Raw genomic sequence first — 23,683 nt, forward strand, 5'->3', positions numbered from 1 at the left:
TGGCACCACTCAGCTCTGAATTGTTATTATTCCACATTCAGGTTTACACAATAAGAAATATGGATTCACATATAGAAGGTACTGTAAAGCATACATTGACATGTATAATTTTATTTTTTATCTTTATTTAAAGTCATTGGGAACGTATTATCTTATACAATACCGACTTGATTAACCCTGCAGCAAAGCTGATAAGTGACAGTCAAAGCAGAACCTTCAAAAAAATACTACTACTACAGTTTTTTTCGATTGCTAAACGACAGTGGACACAACTGGAGTCACATGTGCAAAACTCTAACTACAGTCTGCACAACAGCAGTTCATGTGGACCAAACTCTAGTTTGTTTTTCATTGCTTGAACACAGTTTTCAAAACTCTACACACTTATCCCATGACTTTAACCACAACCTGCACAACACTGTGGATTTACAGCACTTTGTTCAAATGCTAACACACTGCTGTCAAAACTGTGAACCACACATTCAAAACAGAATAGATTTCAGCCTTGTGCCTTTCAAACACTGCTGATTGCAATTTCAGCTGAAAGGCTAAGCAGGTGTCTTGTTTTAGACTTGTTAGTGAACACACACACATATTACAGTATATATAGGTAGAGCTCAGAAAGACTCATTTTGGAAATGGAACAAGGAAGATGGGTTCGTGGAGGGAGAAGGGTGGCAGGGAGAGGGCGGATGCGTGGAGGAAGACAAAGAAGACATAGAGCTGTTATTTCAGATGAAATAAGGGCTACACTTATAGACCATGTCGTGAACCATGGTCTCTCATTGAGAGAGGCAGGGTTGAGGGTGCAACCCAATCTGCAAAGATCCACAGTGGCATCTGTAATGCGAATTTTCCATCATGCAAACAGGTGAGAGTTACATCCTTACAGTAAACGAAAACATTACAGGAATCTATTTTGTATTGCAATTATAGAATATTTACACAGATATATATTACAGTAAGTTTGACTGTAAAATATATTTTTACAACAGGACCCAAAGGCTGCCCCCAACAGGGGGAAGAGGAAAAATATTTTCAGATGCGCAGGAAAATGCTATTGTTGACATGGTTGTTGTCAACAATGCAATAAAACTGCGGGAGATTCAAGATAGAGTGCTGGCTGATAATGATATATTTGAAAATGTTAATTCTGTCAGCACAACAACTATTGCTCGAGTCCTAAAGAAACACCAAGTTACAATGAAACAGTTATACACTGTACCGCTCGAGAGAAACAGTGAACGGGTAAAAGAGCAAAGATACCAATATGTCCAGGTAAGACGTCTGAGGTTACGTACACAGCTATACAAAATATTTACAGTAAAAAAAAACACTAGCATTTCTACAGTAAAACTGTGCACTTACTGTTTTTCAGAGAGTAATGGAGGTGGAAGCACTGGAAAGACCACATTCATTTGTATTTATCGATGAAGCTGGATTTAACCTTGCCAAAACACGGCGCAGAGGAAGGAATGTTATAGGTCAAAGGGCCACTGTGGAGGTTCCAGGCCAAAGGGGGGGAAATATCACCATGTGTGCTGCAATGGCCAATGATGGTTTGCTTCTCAACACACCACTCATTGGCCCATACAACACAGAAAGGCTTATAGCTTTCTTAGAACAGCTCTATGCTCAGCTAGTGCCAGCAGAACAGGGGGAGCCAGTAAGAAACCCCCAGGTTTTGTCATAGTTTGCGATAACGTTGTTTTTCACCACTCTGCAGCTGTCACAGATTGGTTTGCAGCACATCACAGATTTATGGTTTTGTACCTGCCTGCATATTCACCCTTCCTCAACCCAATAGAGGAGTTTTTCTCTGCCTGGAGGTGGAAAGTGTTTGGTCACCACCCACATGACCAAATGTCTCTTTTGGAAGCCATGCGTGCCGGATGTGAGGACACAAGTCCAGAGGACTGCCAGGGATGGATAAGGCACTCCAGAAGGTTCTTCCCCAGGTGCATGGCAAGAGAAAACATTAGATGTGATGTTGAAGAAAACCTGTGGCCTGATGCTAGAGAGAGGCAGGATTAGCCCCTCAATTATTTGTTCGAATTACAGTATGTACTTTTAGTTTCTACCTTTTTTTTCTCATTACTGTAATTCCGTAAATTACTACAGACTATTGAAGCAAACTGCTAATTTTCATTTACCTTAAAGAATTGTTATGTTCTAAAAATTTTAATAAATCATGTGAAAGAATGTCACTCTTTTCTTTGAAGAAAATATTACTTTGTATGAAGTCACTGAAATTGTTCAAATGAAAAGTTTGTATTTTCTGTATTGGTGTTTGATGCTAGTGTTTTTACTCTCAGTGTGTTCTGAGTGACAGTGTGTGTTATCTCAGTGAGGGTTGTGCATAGTGTTTGGCTGCACTGAGCGTGTTTTGAGCCATGTGTTAAGAGTTGTGTTGCTTGGAATGAGTTTTGCAGGTGATGTGAACTGTTTAGCTCAGGTGACTGTTGGTAGTGCAGACTGTAGTTAGAGTTTTGCACATGTGACTCCAGTTGTGCCCGCTGTCGTTTAGCAATCGAAAAAAAAACTGTAATACTAATACTACGCATAACATTAAAAACACAGGGACACACTACTGACTCTAAAAGCAGTCACATGGTTGGATAACCTCAGTTATGTCAGTAATGTGCAGTGCTGGGGAGCATTTGTAGGCCTAGTGGATGTAGTAAACTGCTTTTTCAATGTAACTGTAGTTAAGTTAACTACATATTTTTAAGTAAATATCTGATTTTTTTAGTGTAGCTTAACTTCTTCCCCAACACTTGTAATGTGGATGTTATGGATACAGACATTCAGTCATCTCTGCTGTCGAAGAAACCATATTGACCCTCTTTTCCCCTACAGACAGTATCTCAACTTCCCATGTCACCGCGAATGAAGAAAAGCAGATTGGAAGGACCTCAACACAAACCAGATTATGGCAGTTTTGCTAGGTTGAGATAAAAAAAAACACATTCAAAACACACACCAACAACAACAAAAAGTACTTAAAAAAAAACAGTGTCCAACACGCCATTAAAGTGACATTGAGGAACAGTGGGCTGTCTTCCGGTGAGTTCTAGTCATGGTCGTAAAACACCTTATGCCACGCTCTCCTTTGAATCCTGGTGTGTGACACCGCTTTATGGTTCCACGAGTTATGACAGAGAGGAGAGCTAGATATATCTTAACATGAGATCCCTCTCCTCCCTTCCTCCTCTCCTCCTCTTCTTCCCCTATTTCACACTGATAACTCTCCACCACTGGGTCCTTCTTGCATTGGATGTATTATATTTCCACCAGGACCCCTGTTCAGGGTACCATGACATCACATGTTATGGAGGAAATCCACTCCCAGCCAAGAGCTTGGATGTCCTGGCCAAACGCATGTGAAGTGGAGATTTTTCACAAAGTACTCAACAAGCTTTTACAATCTCACTGCAGAATTATACGTTCATCCACATTCTCCAAACATCTGTCCTGGAAATTACCACCAGAGACACCTGAAGTCAATATTAAATGAATCATTCTTTATTATCAGCAACCTGGAGAGGTTCCAACAAACTTAATGTCGAGGAGCTCCGCCGGGGCAGTTCTCTTCTATACTACTATATACAGACTATAGAGACAAGTTATATTTGCATGATTTAGCTTATTCATTATTCATAATATATTCATCATTAACGTTTGGTTCATGCATGTGACTGGCCAATACCTCACAAGGCTTCTTATCTCCAAGCTGAGACCTTGAAACCGAGACACCCCTTTCGGTTCTCAAAACAATGTTCTGGGCGTACTGCCAAATTGCTTATACTGATAGTGAGGATTCCTCCAAGGCCCGATCAATCAGTCACTTGCATGAACCCAATCGAATTGATTATTAGAAAAGCACAAACATACAATTTTTCTGTGCGATAATTATTGTTACATTTTATGGTTATTTTGGTTATTGCTTAAACCATCAAACAAACATTAAACTTTCTTTCACACATCAAATTTCGAAGTTTGGGATAGGGCTAAAACCAAAAATAATAAAACTAGTGTTCACGACTGGGATCAAACACGCAACCTTCTGATCCAGAGACATGGGATTAAGTCCATCCACCACCCCCGGACATAATGCCCTGGCAAAACCCAAGCCTACTTCTGGCCTCAGGACATTGATCAAAGTCCAATTTCGAAGTCAATCTTAAACGACCTGGCTGAGCTACTACATAGTAATTACATCTCTCCGATTACTGTGCTTTGAAAACACCATACCTTCATGTGTAAGGACTGAACATTCTGTGTTTTTTTTATCATATAGAAAATTGTCGGTAACACCCAAAGGTTTTTCATAAGCATTTTCTACTCTACTGATGTGGTTCAATATTGTATTTCAAGTAAAGGCACTTTAATCTGCTTAGTCTTTCCTGTCTTTGCACTGTGACTTGTCTTTTAAAGACTTTCTAAAGGCACACATTAATGTGTGATAATTACCTGGGTTGACTGGTATTATTATCAGGGCTCCTCTATCTAGGGTGTTGGTTAATTATGCAAAGACAGGGGAGGGGGATGGATGGCTCAGTCTCCCCGCACACCACATGCAGACACACACACAGTCACACACATGCCACCGCACAGCTCCCTGGGACTTCTCCGCCTGCTTTGATTCTTGACACTGAGGTGGAGCTGAGGGCCTGCCATCAGAAAAGAGAGGAGGAGAGAGGGAGGGAGGGAATAGAAAACATAAGGCAGAGAAAGGTAGAGAGTGAGAAAGAGGGGAGAGAAGAGAGGGGAGAGAGGGGGAAAGGAGAGAATGGGGGAAAAGAGGAGAGAAAGTGAGAGAGAGAGAGAGGGAGGGAAAGAGAGAGAAAGGGGGAATAGAGACAGAGAGAAAGACAGAGACAGAGAGAGAGGGTAAGGGGGAGAGAATGAACCCACCTGATAATGTACCTCACAGTGGTTAATTAATCTTAGAGCTAGTAGCGTTAGTTCGCTATATTTTTCTCCCCAATCCAATTGGTAGTTACAGTCTTGTCCCATCGCTGCAATTACTGTACGGACTTGGGAGAGGCGAGGGTCAAGAGCCGTACGTCCTCCCTGAAACATAACCCAGCCAAGCTGCACTGCTTCTTGACACAGCGCCCGCTTAACCCGGAAGCCAGCCGCACTAATGTGTCGGAGGAAACACAATACACCTGGCGACCGTGTCAGCGTGCATTGCACCCGGCCCGCCACTGGAGTCGCTAGTGCGAGATGGGACAAGAACATCCCTGCCGGCCAAACCCTCCCCTAACCCGGACGACGCTGGGCCAATGGGTCTCCCGGTTGCGGCCGGATTCGACAGAGCCTGGACTTGAATCAGGATCTCTAGTGGCACAACAAGCACTGAGACAGAGCCTGGACTTGAATCAGGATCTCTAGTGGCACAACTAGCACTGAGACAGAGCCTGGACTTGAATCAGGATCTCTAGTGGCACAACTAGCACTGAGACAGAGCCTGGACTTGAATCAGGATCTCTAGTGGCACAACTAGCACTGAGACAGAGCCTGGACTTGAATCAGGATCTCTAGTGGCACAACTAGCACTGAGACAGAGCCTGGACTTGAATCAGGATCTCTAGTGGAACAACTAGCACTGTGATGCAATTCCTTACACCACTGCTCAACTCAGGAGGCCTAGTTCACTAATTAACAGTTGGTTTGAATAAAGGCAAGTAGATTTTAATAATCAAACAATGTCCTTTTAGCAAATGCTTAGAGCACCAAAGAGTTAATAGCAGTAAGTAATATAACCATATAATATAATTAAAGTAAATGTCAGATATTTTAATAACAATTTTGCCAGCGGTATTAAGAATGGTTAAGTCAAAGCTTTGTTCATTTCAATATCAACTTGACCCAATTCAACTTCACCACCAAGCACCACCCCATAACCACATTGTAACAGTAGGCCCAGATGAGTTCTGCTGTTCAATTTAAATTTTTACATTTCAGTCATTTAGCAGACGCTCTTATCAAGAGAGACTTACAGGAGAAATTAAGGTTAAGTGCCTTGCTCAAGGGCATATCACCAGATTTTTCACCTACAGTAGTTGGCTCGGGGGTTCAAACCAGGGACCTTTCGGTTACTTTCCCAACTGCCTGACTTCTTTTATGTTCCATCCAGACACTCCAACCATATGACCCCCAGACAGACACACGAGTCACAACACAGCTGACCACTGAGGCCAGGTCTGACCATACATAACATATCTGGAGCAACAGGACCAGGGGAATATGAGTCCTAGGGCGGGGTTGGGGACCTGGGACTGATTACTCAACCCAGTGACACGGGACAGGCAGCTGCATGTGCAGATCCCCCCTATCCTACAGTCCCCATTGGTTCTGCCTTATTATTCAACAGGAGCCACTGGAAGTGGATGACACAGTTTCAGGGCTTTGTGCACTCCTCAATTATAGATGGGAAAAGTGACACTGTGACAGCTGTACCTGTCCAGAGAGAAAGAGAAGAAGGAGAGGGGAGAGAGACCGAGTGAGGGAAAGAAAGAAAGAGAGGAGAGAGTGTGCAATGATTTTTACTTCCTCAAGCTGATAAACACAGTCTCCACTCACACAGAGACAGACACACGCACGAACACACACTCCCTCCCCTTGTAAAGTGAAATATGCCTTTAAAATGACGGAGGATGGGGGTAATGAGGAAATGATGCACAATCCTTGACATGCTTCAAATAAGATTATCCTCCGCACCTGCCTGCCTGCCTCACCAGCCCAGTCTCAAGTATCAGCTCCTGGACCAATCCATTTCCAGACTTCTGATTCACACACAAACACGGACACACACACACACACACGCACGCACACACACACGCGTACGCACACACACACACAGGCACGCTTGCACGCACACACACACACACACACACACACACACACACACACACACACACACACACACACACACACACACGGACACACACACGGACACACACACGGACACACACACACGGACACACACACACGGACACACACAAACATTGATTATATTAAAAACCATCATCTGCAGCCATCCCACTTAGAAACAGAGAGAACACTATTGTGGTGCAGCTTCCATACATTTCAATGGGACTGGATGTGAAGTATATTTGGATATGCTGCCATCCATGAGAATCATTAGAAATGGTCCCTGGCGGAGTCACGCTGATATTTGAGGAGACAAGCCAAAAGAGCAGAGCTCACAGCAGGCCTGCTAATGAAATACAAAATATCTAGAGAGAGAGGGAGGTGCTATACCATTGCAGCCCACACACACACACACACTCGCTTTCTCTCTTAGAGATGTGTAGGTCTTGATTTACTTCAGTGGCCTGTGATTTTGCAGCAACTGGATCCCCTTGCCTGTTATGGCTTGATCCATGTACTGTGTCTGCTGTAGATGGACCCCACGCCTCCACTCTTTCAGTGCGTCTCTCGCTCTCTCTCTCTCTCTCTCTCTCCTTCCACTCACTTAGCCCTACTCTCACACAGTTATTACATCCCTTCACATTCACTTCAGAACCAGACAGAGAGCCTCATTGTTTAGCATTAGGAGTCCTTACGCTAACAAAGGAAGGCATGTTCTTTGTGCTACTGTGTTATTATTCTGTAATATATAAGCTAATAACATATATGCCTATAATATATGCCTACATATTTCACATTTCACACACCCATTTGAGCAGCATGAGCAGGTAGCAGAGAGAAAGGAGGGTGGTAGGAGGGAGAGAGTGGAAAAGTCCAAGACTAGAATTGTCAAAACCACTCATTCAGAATCAAAATAACCTTTAACCTAATGTCACACATCTATTTATTTGCATATTACATCAATCAAGATTTCAGTGTTCACGTCAATGTCAATGTGCTGGGGTTTGTAAAAGAGCTCCAGTCTGTGGTCTAAGGCTCCCTCACAGACTCCTTTGCTAGTCTCCTCCAGCCCAGGGGGTTGTCAGACGTGTGAGACCAGAATCCCTTTACTGTAGCTAGCTACCGCAACACATTCCATCACTGAAGATTGAGAGGGCGTTAGCAAACGACATTGTATCCAAGTGAATGCCTTAATTGGGGGCTTAAGATGTGCACATGCTGTGTTTTGAGCCCGCTGTTGGTGTGTGTGTATGTGTGTGCGCGTGTGGGAGTGTGTGTGTGTGTGGATGTGTGCGGACCACCCTGCCCAGCCCAGATAGAGGAGTAAAAGGTTAAAGCCCACAGCTGGAGGGGCAGGCCTTGGGAGCTCAGTCTGCCAGATCACACTCACAGCTCAGTGGAGGCAGTCAATCACACATACACACTGTGCAGCATCTACATAGCCCATGCAATCTGAAACACACATACACACACACTCACTGGCTATTGATTTCCTACTGACAAATCTCAGCAGCAGCAGACTGCATTACGTTGGAATAACGGTACTATTATATATCAAATCAAATCACATTTTATTTGTCACATGCGCCGAATACAACAGGTTCACCTCACAGTGAAATCATTACTTAAAAGTCCTAACCAAAAATGCAATTTGAAAAAAATACAGAAAAAAACAAGAATAAGAAATAAAAGTAACAAATAATTAAAGAGCAGCAGCAAAATAACAATAGCGAGGCAATATACAGGGGGTACCGGTACAGAGTCAATGTGCAGGGACTCCAGTTAGTTGTGGTAATTGAGGCAATATGTACATGTAGGTAGAGTTATTAAAGTGACAATGCATAGATAATAAAAGAGAGTAGCAGCAGTGTAAAAGAAGGGGGCAATGCAAATAGTCTGGGTAGCCATTTGATTAGATGTTCAGTAGTCTTATTGCTTGGGGAAGAAGCTGTTTAGAAACCTCTTGGACCTAGGCGCTACGGTACCGCTTGCTATGCGGTAGCAGAGAGAACAGTCTATGATCATGATCAGTCTTGATCATGTTGAGGGAGAGGTTGATGTCCTGGCACCACACGGCCAGGTCTCTGACCTCCTCCCTATAGGCTGTCTCGTCGTTGTCGGTGATCAGGCCTACCACCGTTGTGTCATCGGCAAACTTAATGATGGTGTTGGAGTCATGACTGTCCATGCAGTCATGAGTGAACAGGGAGTACAGGAGGAGACTGAGCACGCACCACTGAGGGGCCCCTGTGTTTAGGATCAGCTTGGCGGATGTGTTGTTACCTACCCTTACCACCTGGGTGTGGCAGGTCAGGAAGTCCAGGATCCAGTTGCAGTGGGAGGTGTTAAGTCCCAGGGTCCTTCGCTTAGTGATGAGCTTTGAGGGCACTATGGTGTTGAAAGCTGAGCTGTAGACAATGAATAGCATTCCCACATAGGTGTTCCTTTTGTCCAGGTGTGAAAGTGCAGTGTGGAGTACAATAGAGATTGAATCATCTGTGGATCTGTTATGGCGGTATGTGAATTGGAGTGGGTCTAGGGTTTCTGGGATAATGGTGTTGATGTGAGCAATGACCAGCCTTTCAAAGCATCTCATGGCCACAGACGTGAGTGCTCCGGGTCGGTAGTCATTTAGACAGGTTACCTTAGTATTCATGGGCACAGGGACTATGGTGGTCTGCATGAAACATGTTGGTATTACAGACTCAGACAGGGAGAGGTTGATAATATCAGTGAAGACACTTGCTAGTTGGTCAGGGCATCCTCGGAATACACGTCCTGGTAATCAGTCTGGCTCTGCGGCCTTATGAATGTTGATGTGTTTAAAGGTCTTACTCACATTGGCTGCGGAGAGCGTGATCACACAGTCATCTGGAACAGCGGATGCTCTCATGCATGTTTCAGTGTTACTTGCCTCGAAGCGAGCATAGAAGTAATTTATCTCGTCTGGTAGGCTTGCGTCACTGGGCAGCTCTCGGCTGTGCTTTCCTTTGTAGTCTGTAATAGTTTTTCAGCCCTGCCACATCGACGAGCATCGTAGCCGGTGTAGTATGATTCGATCTTAGTCCTGTATTGACACTTTTCCTGTGTGATGGTTCGTCGAAGGACATAGCAGGATTTCTTATAAGCTTCCAGGTTAGAGTCCCACTCCTTGAAAGTGGCAGCTCTAGCCTTTAGCTCAGTGCGAATGTTGCCTGTAATACATGGCTTCTGGTTGGGGTATGTATGTACAGTCACTGTGGGGACAACGTCATCGATGCACTTACTGATGAAGCCAGTGTCTGATGTGGTGTACTCCTCAATGCCATTGGTTGAATCCCGGAACATACTCCAGTCTGTGCTAGCAAAACAGTCCTGTAGCTTAGCATCTGGTGCTTCCTGCTTTCATTTTTGCTTGTAAGCAGGAATCAGGAGGATAGAATGATAGTCAGATTTGCCAAATGGAGGGCGAGGGAGAGCTTTGTCTTACTCCACAGACAGAGCTATTCTCTGTGTGTGGAGTAAGGTGCTCTAGAGGTTTTTTTCCCTCTGGTTGCACATTTAACATTCTGGTGGAAATTTTGTAAAACAGATTTGTTTCCCCGCATCAAAGTCCCCGACCACTGGGAGCGCCGCCTCTGGATGAGCATTTTCCTGTTTGCTTATGGCGGAATGCAGCTCATTGAGTGTGGTTTTAGTGCCAGCATCAGTCTGTGGTGGTATGTAGACAGCTTCGAAAATTCAGATGAAAACTCTCCAGGTAGATAGTGTGGTCTACAGCTTATCATGAGATACTCTAAGTCAGGCGAGCAAAACCTTGAGACTTCCTTTGATATCGTGCACCAGCTGTTGTTTACAAATATACATAGATCGCCACCTCTTATCTTACCAGAGGCTGCTGTTCTATCCTGCCGATACAGTGTAAAACCCGCCAGCTGTATGTTGTTCATGTCGTCGTTCAGCCCCGACTCTGTGAAACATACGATATTACCATTTTTAATGTCCCGTTGGTAGTTTAATCTTGCTTGTAGGTCATCGATTTTATTTTCCAATGATTGCACGTTGGCCAAAAAAAAGGATGACAGTGGGAGTTTAATCACTCGCCAATTAATTCTCAGAAGGCAGCATGACCCTTGCCCGCATTTTCTCCGTCTTCTCTTCACGCAAATGACGGGGATTTGGGCCTGTTCCCGGGAAAGCAGTATATCCTTCATGTCGGACTCGTTAAAGGAAAAAGCTTTTACCAGTTCTTGGTGAGTAATCTCTGTTCTGATGTCCAGAAGTTATTTTCGATCATAAGAGATGTACAAAATAAGTCGAAGTTAAAACGCAAAAAAACGAACAAAATAACAGTTTGTTAGGAGCACGCAAAACGTCAGCCATTCTCTCCGGCGCCATGTTGTATGGTACTGGTTTCTTGTAGACATAAAAGGAATACAAAATTGTACTATACCATAGCAAAACTCCAATGCCGTGTGGCCACATAACCATAGGTAGTTTCCCAGAAATGAAACATTCAAAGTATGATAAAGTAATTAATTTATTACAGAGTAATAAGTTCCATCACTGAAGATTGAGAGGGTAGGCAATTTAATTCCTACAGGAATGTAGTGTAGGTTCACAGTCTTGCTACGAGTGTAATGAATACTCAGGGAGAAAAAGGTGTAGATTCACGTCCAGAGCGAGGCAGATGTTTATTAAGCCTTCGCAGAAGGCAGGAATCGTGGTCACAGGCAGGCAATGGTCAAACACAGGTAGCCAGTCAAAAACAAACAATACTTCACAACCATACAAACAGAAAGAACTGAACTAAATAGGGAGCTGATGAGACCAGGTGAGAAACGAACACAGGTGAAATCAATGAACAAAAATGAAAGACAGGGCTACGTTCCAGAACACAAAGAAACATGGCTACGTTCAAAGTCACAAAGAAAAAGAACACAAGGTTGACTAAGAAAAGAAAAGCAGAACCTTACAACTAGTAAATGTTTTCCAGGGGAGAGCATTCTCTGTGTGTGTCTAGGAGCGGGAGCAGAAGGGGGCTGGGGAAATAAAAAACGTCTGTTATCTTGTAGGGACATCTCCCTCAGTCTACAGCTCAGGAGAATAAATATAGAATATGTTATACATTTCATACAGTAATCTTATAACAATATTATAACATAATAATTGGTGGGATATGGTGGCTGATTTATATTTACAGTGTGTTTGCTAGTTTCTCCATGTTTGTTGCAACGACAGTGCAAGTGACAGAGCAGACTGTTCAATAGTGATTTTATTGTTGTTAGTGAGGCTCATAAACCTCCTGTACAAATTAAAATTAACATTCATAAAAGGTTGTTAGTTCACGAAAACAGTGGTTACTTCAGATAAGAGTTTTGGCTTTGTAAACACATTATACTGTGAATGAGGTTGTCGTGGTACCTGGTGCGCAGTCTGTTTGATACAGCTATTGGACATGGCAAAGTCTACATCATCCTTTTGTCATCATACATTTCACTCCACTTATTCGACATAATATATCTGTAGGATGTAGCATAACTCTGTTCGTAACTCGCGTGTGCTTCCTCTATGAAGAACATAGCAGATGTTCATAAGTAAAGGATTATGGAGAGTGACTCTGATGTCTAAATAGAGGAACAGAAAAAAACTGAGGCAGTTAAAATACAGTTTTTTCCTCAACATGGCAGGTTGCTAGATCCTATAGCGCTATAGAGCACAGCTCAGCAGCTTGTGCTGCATTGGAAATTGTAATGAGCTTTGTTAATCAATGTGAGATTATCTACTTAGTGAGAGAGGAAAACAACTGGTATTCATTCGACTGGTGGTAGACAGGCACACACACACACACACACACACACACACGACTGTGTGGTCAAAGAAACATCATTAGGAAGTGTGTACTAAACTTCAAATTAACATTCATAAAATATTGTTTGATAATTAAAACAGTTGTTGTGGTTACTTCAGATAAGAGTTACTGCTTTGTAAACAAATGATACTGTGAATGCGGTTGTCATGGTATCCAGTGCGCAATCTGTTTGGCATAGCTATTGCACATGAACATCATGGGACTCTCTTAGGTATTAGTATGCAACTCAGTTGGGAAAATGTTTGATACTCACATGGGACTTGAGTTGAAGTTGTCTTCAAAACAGCTTATCAAAATTTCCACAATCCATCTCCACAAGTATCTTTTTAATTCAGCAAGGCATTAATCAAACACAACAAATTGCATACTTTCAGTTCATATGTAATAAAACAAGTATATTGGCACTGTATTTTGGCACATCAGTATGTACTATGATAATGTTATCAGAGCTGATTAAAATCCAGGTGGAGGAGGATATATCCCCTGGGGGCTTGGGGAGAGAAGCTGAAAAGCCTGTTTATATCATCTGCATCCAGTCTAATCCATCACAGTGTGTGTGTGTTTCGATGTGCGTCGTGTCTGTGCACTCCAGGGCCCTGGGGAATTGGTACTCCTGCCCAGAGAGGGAAGACGCCAAAGTCTGTTGAGTAAACATGTTTTCATTAAACAAAAACAGAGAGAGAAAGAGAGAGAGAGGAAAAGGGAGAGACAGAGGGAGAGAGAGAAGGGGTGAGAGAGGGGTGAAGATCTGTTTAGATGATTTACACTCGCTAGTGTTTGTATTAGGACATGAACAGTCTCCTCTTTTGGTCTTCTTCTCTACGGGTGTAACAGGCATCATATACTCCCTTCACACCGCTGTAAATCCGTACCAACAGAGAGATTACATCATAGTTAGCAGTGGATGTTACTTTAACATAACATATACTGTACATGGGTTTCAGAATAACAGAGGCAAATACACTCCTACACACTTCCTTTCATCAGCTTTAAAAGCGTAATTATGAGACGTGGATAATAAGAGGGCGAGGTATATAGATAAGCAGTCTGTCATCACACCTCCCTGTCTTGACCTGTCTCTCTTCTCCTCTGGCGGTGCAGCAACACAGTCACCGGATAGGGGTGTAGTGTGTATCTGTAAGGCAGCAGGCATCGCTGCTCAGCCTGTTTGAGCTGTGGTCCTCCCACTCCTCTGGGCCTCGCTGGGCCACACAGCACTCATCTGCTGCAGTAATTAAACACAGCTCATCACGCAAACACACACACACATACACACACAATTTCTCCCTCTAGCACACACACACACACTAATCACAGATAGGAGGATACCCGCCCATTACAGGCCAAATTAAAGTAATCAATTGAGGTGAGTGACCAGTAGTAAGAGAGAAAAGAGAAGACCGCAGGCCACTTCCTACAGTCCAGTCCAGATTACTTCAGTCTGCTATCTGTGTGTGGGCCACGTCAGCGCAAAAACCACACTAGAGCCATTACTATTGACAAGACTCTATCAATCAAGCAGTCAATAACTCACCATGAGAGACATAATCTGCATTCACAAAATCTGCCCCACAACTAACACCCCAGCTAGCACATAACGTTCTGAGAACCATATGTTGAGATATGGTGAGAGCGTAGTTTTTCTATGCTTATTTTGCAATACAACTTTCCCATAACTTTCTGGGAATGGTGCAGGATAGTTGATTGGCTTTGGAACATTCTCAGCACATTTCAAATCAAATCCCCCAAAAATGTATTGGTCACATACACGTGTTTAGCAGATGTTATTGCGGGTGTAGTGAAATGCTTGTGTTTCTAGCTCCGACAGTGCAGTAATATCTAACAAGTAATATCTAACAATTTCACAACATATACCCAACACACACAAATCTAAGTAAAGGAATGTAATTAAGAATATATAAATATATGGACTAGCAATGGCGAAGCGGCATAGACTAAGATACAGTAGAATAGTATGGAATACAGTATATACATATGAGACAAGTAATACAAGATACAGTGCCTTGCGAAAGTATTCGGCCCCCTTGAACTTTGCGACCTTTTGCCACATTTCAGGCTTCAAACATAAAGATATAAAACTGTATTTTTTTGTGAAGAATCAACAACAAGTGGGTCACAATCATGAAGTGGAACGACATTTATTGGATATTTCAAACTTTTTTAACATATCAAAAACTGAAAAATTGGGCGTGCAAAATTATTCAGCCCCCTTAAGTTAATACTTTGTAGCGCCACCTTTTGCTGCGATTACAGCTGTAAGTCGCTTGGGGTATGTCTCTATCAGTTTTGCACATCGAGAGACTGACATTTTTTCCCATTCCTCCTTGCAAAACAGCTCGAGCTCAGTGAGGTTGGATGGAGAGCATTTGTGAACAGCAGTTTTCAGTTCTTTCCACAGATTCTCGATTGGATTCAGGTCTGGACTTTGACTTGGCCATTCTAACACCTGGATATGTTTATTTTTGAACCATTCCATTGTAGATTTTGCTTTATGTTTTGGATCATTGTCTTGTTGGAAGACAAATCTCCGTCCCAGTCTCAGGTCTTTTGCAGACTCCATCAGGTTTTCTTCCAGAATGGTCCTGTATTTGGCTCCATCCATCTTCCCATCAATTTTAACCATCTTCCCTGTCCCTGCTGAAGAAAAGCAGGCCCAAACCATGATGCTGCCACCACCATGTCTGACAGTGGGGATGGTGTGTTCAGCTGTGTTGCTTTTACGCCAAACATAACGTTTTGCATTGTTGCCAAAAAGTTCAATTTTGGTTTCATCTGACCAGAGCACCTTCTTCCACATGTTTGGTGTGTCTCCCAGGTGGCTTGTGGCAAACTTTAAACAACACTTTTTATGGATATCTTTAAGAAATGGCTTTCTTCTTGCCACTCTTCCATAAAGGCCAGATTTGTGCAATATACGACTGATTGTTGTCCTATGGACAGAGTCTCCCACCTCAGCTGTAGATCTCTGCAGTTCATCCAGAGTGATCATGGGCCTCTTGGCTGCATCTCTGATCAGTCTTCTCCTTGTATGAGCTGAAAGTTTAGAGGGACGGCCAGGTCTTGGTAGATTTGCAGTGGTCTGATACTCCTTCCATTTCAATATTATCGCTTGCACAGTACTCATTGGGATGTTTAAAGCTTGGGAAATCTTTTTGTATCCAAATCCGTCTTTAAACTTCTTCACAACAGTATCTCGGACCTTCCTGGTGTGTTCCTTGTTCTTCATGATGCTCTCTGCACTTTTAACGGACCTCTGAGACTATCACAGTGCAGGTGCATTTATACAGAGACTTGATTACACACAGGTGGATTGTATTTATCATCATTAGTCATTTAGGTCAACATTGGATCATTCAGAGATCCTCACTGAACTTCTGGAGAGAGTTTGCTGCACTGAAAGTAAAGGGGCTGAATAATTTTGCACGCCCAATTTTTCTGTTTTTGATTTGTTAAAAAAGTTTGAAATATCCAATAAATGTCGTTCCACTTCATGATTGTGTCCCACTTGTTGTTGATTCTTCACAAAAAAATACAGTTTTATATCTTTATGTTTGAAGCCTGAAATGTGGCAAAAGTTCGCAAAGTTCGCAAAGTTCAAGGGGGCCGAATACTTTCGCAAGGCACTGTATGTAAACATGATTAAAGTGACTAGGGCTCCGTTTATTAAAGCGGCCAGTGATGTCAAGTCTATGTATATAGGCAGCAGACTCTAGGTGCTAGTGATTGTTACGTTCCCCAGTTTCTGTGTTGTAGTTTGTGTAATTGAGAGTGTTTCAGGAGATGGCTTCCTGAAATCCCCCAGCAGCTGATTGGTCGACTCCACGATTAATTGGAGAGCTGACCCAGCCCCCTCATCAAAAAGCAGCTATCTCCAATTTCCATTCCTTCTGAAGCTATATAAAAGCCAGTGTTCTGTTCAGAAGAGAGATCATTTTGCTGGGAGGTCATTGGAGAGAGATTGATTGTGATCATTGCAGAATGCATTTGCTGAGAGAGGAGGCTGATGGCTGTGGGTAATTTACTATGTTAGTTGTTGGTAGCAGTTGGTATGTTCTGCGTGAGTTTGTTGCTCAGATAGAGCTTATTTGATGTCCTTTGTTTCTTAGGTTGTTTGAGAAATTGTTTGTTCTCCTGTTTCATTTGTTCCCAGGGGGGAAGGGGAAAGCACCTAGGGAGTGCTTAGGCAAGAGGCACGCAGGCATACATATACCCGTAGTATATTCACTGTCTAGGCACACTAGGTAAGACCTGGGCGGACCACCCCCTGTATTTTGGTTAGCGCACCAATTGGTGCTAAGTTAGATAGGTGGTGGGGCTTTGATATTTACTTTCTTTGCTTTGGTTCCATCCAGACCCTTTTCCCCATATTACCGTGTTAAGGAATAAAATCCTAGTAACTCTTTTGCTTCACAGGGAGTTGAGTTGCAGCAGGGTGCAACACCCTCTTCATAGAGGCATGCGTAACAGTGATGGATATTTAACAGTCTGATGGCCTTGAGATAGAAGCTGTTTTTCAGTCTCTCGGCCCCAGCATTGATGCACCTGTACTGACTTCGGCTTCTGGATGATAGGGTGGTAATAGTCCTTGATGATCTTTTTGACCTTCCTGTGACATCGGGTGCTGTAGGTGTCCTGGAGGGCAGGTAATTTGCACCGGGTGATGTGTTGGGCAGACCGCACCACCCTCTGGAGAGCCCTGCGGTTGCGGGCAATGCAGTTGCCATGGTGATACAAGTGGTGATACAGCCCGATAGGAGGCTCTCAATTGTGCATCTGTAAAAGTTTGTGAGGGTTTTTAGTGCCAAGCCAACTTTCTTCAGCCTCCTGAGGTTGAAGAGGCGCTGTTGCGCCTTCTTCACCCCACTGTCAGTGTGGGTGGACCATTTCAGTTTGTCAGTGATGTGTACACCCAGAAACTTGAAGAGTTTCACCGTCTCCACTGTGGTCCCATCAATTTGGATAGGGGGGTGCTCCCTCTGCTGTTTCCTGAAGTCCACAATCATCTTTTGTTGACATTGAGTAAGCACCTGGCACCACACTCACAGAGCCCTCACCTCCTCCCTGTAGGCTGTCTCGTCATTGTTGGTAATTAAGAGTACTACCAGTGTTGAGGATCAGCGAAGTGGAGGTGTTGTTTTCTACCTTCACAACCTGGGGATGGCCCATCAGGAAGTCCAGGACCCAGTTTCACAAGGCAGGGTTCAGACCAAGTGTCACGCCCTGACCTGAGATATCTCTGTTTTCTTTATATTTTGGTTAGGTCAGGGTGTGACTAGGGTGGGTACACTATTTTTTGTATTGTCTAGGGTTTTTGTATGTCTAGGGTTTTGTAGGTCTAGGGTTTTTGTATTCTATGTTGGCCTGGTGTGGTTCCCAATCAGAGACCGCTGTTTATCATTGTCTCTGATTGGGGATCATATTTAGGTAGCCATTTCTCTTTTGTGTTTGTGGGATCTTGTCTATATGTAGTTTCCTGTCAGCACTCGTTTGTACAGCTTCACGTTTCGTTTTGTTATTTTGTTAGTTTGTTCAGTGTTTCATTCTTTAAATAATAAGAATGTATGCATACGACGCTGCGCCTTGGTCCGATCCTTATAACGAATGTGACAGAAGATCCCACCACAAAAGGACCAAGCAGCGTGTACAGGAGGAATGGACTTGGGAGGAGATCCTAGATGGAGCAGGACCCTGGACGCAGGCGGGGGAGTATCGCCATCCGAAGGAAGATATCGAGGCAGCGAAAGCGGAACAGCGACATTACGAGGAGTTATACAAACGAGGCAAGCACGAGAGGCAACCCCAAAACATTTCTTTGGGGGGGCACATGGGGAGATTGGCTGAGTCAGGTTGGAGACCTGAGCCAACCCTCGTGCTTACCGTGGGGAGCGTGTGACTGGTCAGACACCATGTTACTCAGTGATGCGCACGGTGTCCCCAGTTCGCATTCATAGCCCGGTGCGCTCTATTCCAGCTCCTCGCATTGGCCGGGCTAGAATGGGCATCCAGCCAGGACGGATGGTGCCGGCTCAGCGCTCCTGGTCTCCAGTACACCTCCTTGGACCAGGATATCCTGCGCCGGCACTGCACACTGTACACTGCGCCGGCACTGCACACTGTGCAGACACACTGTGTCTGCACAGCCCAGTGCGTCCTGTGCCTCCTCTCCTCACTAGCCCTGAGGTGCGTGTCATCAGCCCGTCTGCCACCTGTGCCGGCACCACGCATCAGACCACCAGTGCGCCTCCACAGTCCACTACGTCCTGTGCCTCCTCCCCACACTCGCCCTGAGGTGCATGCCTTTAGCCCGGTACCACCAGTACCGGTCCCACGCATCAGGACTCCAGTGCGCCTCCACAGTCCAGAGCTTCTGGCGACAGTTCCCAGTCCAGAGCTTCCGACGACAGTTTCCAGTCCGGAAACTCCAACGACGGTCCACAGTCCGGAACCTCCAACGACGGTCCACAGTCCGGAACCTTCAACGACGGTCCACAGTCCGGAACCTCCAAAGACGGTCCACAGTCCAGAACCTCCAAAGACGGTCCACAGTCCGGAACCTCCACCGACGGTCCACAGTAAATAATAAGAATGTATGTATACCACGCTGTGCCTTGGTCTGATCCTTATAACGAACGTGACACCCAGGGCCTCAAGCTTGATGAGGAGCTTGGAGGCTACTATGATGTTGAATGCTGAGCTATAGTCAATGAACAGCATTCTTACATAGGTATTCCTCTTGTCCAGATGGGATAGGGCAGTGTGCAGTGTGATTGCGATTGCATCGTCTGTGGATCTATTGGGGCGGTAAGCAAATTGAAGTGGGTCTAGGGTGTCAGGTAAGGTAGAGGTGATGTGATCCTTGACTAGTCTCTCAAAGTATTTCATGATGACAGAAGTGAGTGCTACGGCAATTGTAATTTAGTCCAATTACCTTTGCTTTCTTGGGTACAGGAACAGTGGTGGTCATCTTGATATGGAGACAGCATGTGGGGACAGCAGACTGGGATAGGGAGAGATTGAATATGTCCGTATACACTTCAGCCAGCTGATCTATGCATGCTCTGAGGGATGCCGTCTGGGCTGGCAGCCTTGCGAGGGTTAACACGGTTAAATGTCTTACTCGCATCAGACACGAAGAAGGAGAGCCTACAGTCCTTGGTAGAGGGCCTTGTCGGGCACACTGTGTTATCCTCAAAGCGGGTGAAGAAGGTGTTTAGCTTATCCAGAAGAAAGATGTCAGTGTCCACAACGTGGCTGGTTTTCCTTTTGTAGTCCGTGATTGTCTGTAGACCCTGCCACATACGTCTCGTGCCTGAGCCGTTGAATTGCGACTCCACTTTGTCTCTATATTGATGGTTTGCCTGCTTGGTTGCCTTGCTTGTTTGTAATCTGCCATATTCCCAGTCACCGTGCCATGGTTAAATGCGGGGGTTTGCGCTTTCAGTTTTGCGCGAATGCTGCAAAAAAAATGCTGCACGGTTTCTGGTTAGGGTAGGTTTTAATAGTCAAAATGGGTACAATATCTCCTATACATTTCTTGATAAACTCAGTCACCGTGTCAGTATATACGTCAATGTTATTCTCTGAAGCTACCCGGAACAGATAAAAACAATCTTGAAGCGTTGATTCCAATTGGTCAGACAAGCGTTGGATAGTCTTTAGCACGGGTACTTCCTGTTTGAGTTTCTGCCTATGGGAAGGGGGGAGCAAAATGGAGTCGTGGTCAGATTTGCCAAAAGGAGGGTGGGGGAGTGCCTTGTATGCATCCTGGAAGTTGAAGTAACAGGGATCGAGTGTTTTAGTAGCGCGAGTACTACAGTCGATATGTTGATAGAACTATGGCAGCCTTTCCTCAAATGTGCTTTTTTAAAATCCCCAGCTACAATAAACGCAGTCTCAGGATATGTGATTTCCAGTTTGCATAAAGTCCAGTAAAGTTCTTTGATGGCCGTCGTTTCCCATGCTTGTTCAATGAACCATAAACAATGAACATGCACCTGAGGAACGGTCACCTTAAGGGGGGGGAAATTATCTTGGGAGATAATATGGTCGGCATTTGATTATGAGGTATTCTATGTCGGGTGAACAAAAGGACTTGAATTCCTGTTATCACAACTACACCATGAGTCATTAATCATGAAACATACACCCCCGCCCTGCTTCTTCCCTGACAAATATTTAATCCTGTCAGTTCAATGAACTGAGAACCCAATTGGCTGGACCGACTCAGACAATATATCCCGACAGAGCCATGTTTCCGTGAAACAGAGTGTGTTACAATCCATGATATCTCGCTGGAAAGAAGCCCTCACCCTGAGCTTGTCAACTTTATTATCCAGAGACTGAACATGTACGAGTAATATACTTGGAAACGGTGGGTAGTGTGCGTGCCTCCTAAGTCGGACTAGAAGACCACTCCGAGTATCTCATCTTCGCCAACATTGTTTTAGGTCAGCTTTTGGAATTAGTTAAATTGCCCTGGGGGGTGTGAACAAAGTATCCGCCTTGGGAAAGTCGTATTCCTGGTCGTAATGCTGGTAGTGCTGGTGAGTTACCGCCGCTCTGATATGCAATAGTTCTTCCCGGCTATATGTAATAAAACAAAATAATTCTGGGCTAACAATGTAAGAAATAATACATTTTTTTTAAATACTGCAAAGTTTCCTAAGAGCTAGAAGCGAGGCATCCCTCTCTGTCGGCGCCACTGTAAGAAAAAAACTTGGTTTTCTTTGTATTTCATTTCTTCAACAGAATGTTTCCTAAAAGTTCAAATATGGTTACATTTAATTAACATTTTGGTAATGTTCTAGGAAAGTTCTCCAACTGGTTTGACATTGGGAATGTTCTGAAATATATATATTTACTGAAGAAAAATATCAACAATTTCAAAGATTTTACTGAGTTACAGTCCATGGAAGGAAATCAGCCAATGTAAATAAATAAATTAGGCCCAAATTCATGGATTTCACATGACTGGACAGGGGTGCAGCCATGGGTGAGTCTGGGAGGACACAGGCCCACCCACTTGGGAGCCAGGCCCCCTCACTGGGGAGCCAGGCCCAGCCAATCAGAATGAGTTCTTCCCCACAAGAGGGCTTCATTACAGACCGTTTCATCAGTTGTCCAGGTGGCTGGTCTCAGAGGATCCCGCAGATGAAGAAACCGGATGTGGAGGTCCTGGGCCGGCGTGGTTACACGTGGTCTGTGGTTGTAAGGTCAGTTGGACGTACTGCCAAAATCTCTAAAATGACGTTGGAGGCGGCTTATGGTCGAGAAATTAACATTCAATTCTCTAGCAACAGCTCTGGTGTACATTTCTGCAGTCAGCATGCCAATTGCATGCTCCCTCGAAACTTGAGACATCTGTGGCATTGTGTTGTGTGGTTTTTTATTGTCCCCAGCACAAGGTGCACCTGTGTAATGACCATGCTGTGTAATCAGCTTCTTGATATGCCACACCTGTCAGGTGGATGAATCATCTTTGCAAAGGATATACTGTATGCTAACTAACAGGGATGTAAACAAATTTGTGCAAAACATTTTTGAGAAATCCGCTACTTTTACTTCAGCTCATGAAACATGGGACCAACACTTTGTTTTATATTTTTGTTCAGTACTTCAGCATAATGTTTCCTGCAGGCTTCCTCACGGTTCTATTTAAAGTCATGTTCTCACATAGTTCAGAGAATGTTAAGAAACAACGTTCTATTGTGGGAATTACAGTACTTCAGCATAACGTTTCCTACAGGTTTCTTCATGGTTCTATTCAAAGTAATGTTCTGACATTGTTTCGAGAACGTCATTGTTCTTTGGGAATTTCAGTACTTCAGCATAACGTTTCCTACCGGTTTCCTCATGGTTCTATTTAAAGTCATGTTCTGAAATTGTTCCAAGAACGTTAAGGAAACTTTAATAATGTTCAGAGAACGTTCTACGAATGTTATTTAAAAACATATACATTCCGTTTTCAGGATGAACAAAACTCTCTCTATCCTTTATCTTGTTATGTTCAGATGTGTTGGCCGCTCCCATTAATTGGCCACACCTGATCTTAATGAGTGCTTGGTTCCTTTGAAATGGGGTCTGTTTGAATAGACAGCTTTGTAAAAAACATGGCATACTAGCCACCTCCTGGTGGCGCAGTGGACTAATTCCATTACTGAAAAACAGCAGATTATAGGTTGAGATCTCACTGATGCCATGTCACAATAAAGAAATGTGTTTACATAATTAATGTCTAAGTAAATTAATTTCCATGTGTGCTTGGAGCGGGGGAAAAAGTTCAGTAGGTTATTCAAAAACCTCAAAGTAACCTAGAATTTCTGTTCTCATCATAATGTTTCCTACACATTTCTTCATGGTTCTGTTTAAAGTAATGCTCTCAAATTGCTCTTAGAACTTTAAGAAAATGTTCCTTAAAAAAACACAAGTAAACGTTAGTAACATTTGGAGAACGTTCTAAGAATGTTATTTAAAAACATATATTCCATTATCAGAACGTTAAGAAACATTCCATAAAAAACATATACATTCCATTTTCAGGATCAACAAAACTCTCTATCCTTTATTTTGTTAAGTATGTTCAGGTGTGTTGGCCGCTCCCAATAATTTGCCACACCTGATCTTAGTGAGAGCTTGTTTCCTTTGAAATGGGGTCTGTTTAAATAGACTAAAATGAATAGAGCTAGCTTTGCATGCTAGCTCCATCCTGGTGGCACGGTGGACTAATTCCATGCATCGCAATAATTTATTATTAAAAGTCTTATTGAAATATGTTTAATTACCTTAAAATAACCTATAATTTCTGTTTTCAAAACTTTAAAGGGGAATTTCACCTTGTCTCTGCCACAGCATGTAGTCATTACTACAGTATACAACATTAAGTGTTTGTCATTAACATCAACATTATCCAAACCACAAGCTAGAACGAGT

Source organism: Oncorhynchus mykiss, chromosome 12 (genome assembly GCF_013265735.2).
Source record: "Oncorhynchus mykiss isolate Arlee chromosome 12, USDA_OmykA_1.1, whole genome shotgun sequence".
NCBI classification, from domain to species: domain Eukaryota; kingdom Metazoa; phylum Chordata; class Actinopteri; order Salmoniformes; family Salmonidae; genus Oncorhynchus; species Oncorhynchus mykiss.